This window comes from Etheostoma spectabile, chromosome 22, assembly GCF_008692095.1.
Source record: "Etheostoma spectabile isolate EspeVRDwgs_2016 chromosome 22, UIUC_Espe_1.0, whole genome shotgun sequence".
Lineage (NCBI taxonomy): Eukaryota > Metazoa > Chordata > Actinopteri > Perciformes > Percidae > Etheostoma > Etheostoma spectabile.
In genome coordinates this window covers 22655292-22655558 of record NC_045754.1, presented here as the reverse complement: position 1 = coordinate 22655558, position 267 = coordinate 22655292, and the positions used below count along the sequence as shown (strand labels likewise).

At 44.2% G+C, this 267-nt stretch overlaps 1 protein-coding gene across 2 annotated transcripts in view; it reads left to right on the top strand.

Annotated features, from left to right (window-relative positions):
• Positions 1-267, top strand: part of tgfbr1b (transforming growth factor, beta receptor 1 b) — a 58791-nt gene that overhangs the window by 15078 nt on the left and 43446 nt on the right. The window lies entirely within an intron of this gene.

The following is a 267-nucleotide window of genomic DNA, read 5'->3' as shown; positions in this document are numbered from 1 at the left end:
TTGCTGGAAGGCAGTTTCCAGAGTTTGCGGCTGCAGTTCGTCCTTTCCCCCCCCCTTAGCTTACGTAAATATGTTGTGCTCTTTAGCGTGACGTGTCTTCAAATGTTTAATTAAGTTGCTGGTGTTGAAATTTGCAACACTTGTGCCACCCCTCGAAATTACTTATTTGCATTTGTTGCATGTCTACGTCTTACTGGTGGGAACATCCACTGTAAAGTACTGGAGGGCTTCTTACAGAAAAACTAACAGGTCTGTGAGAGCTGGAAT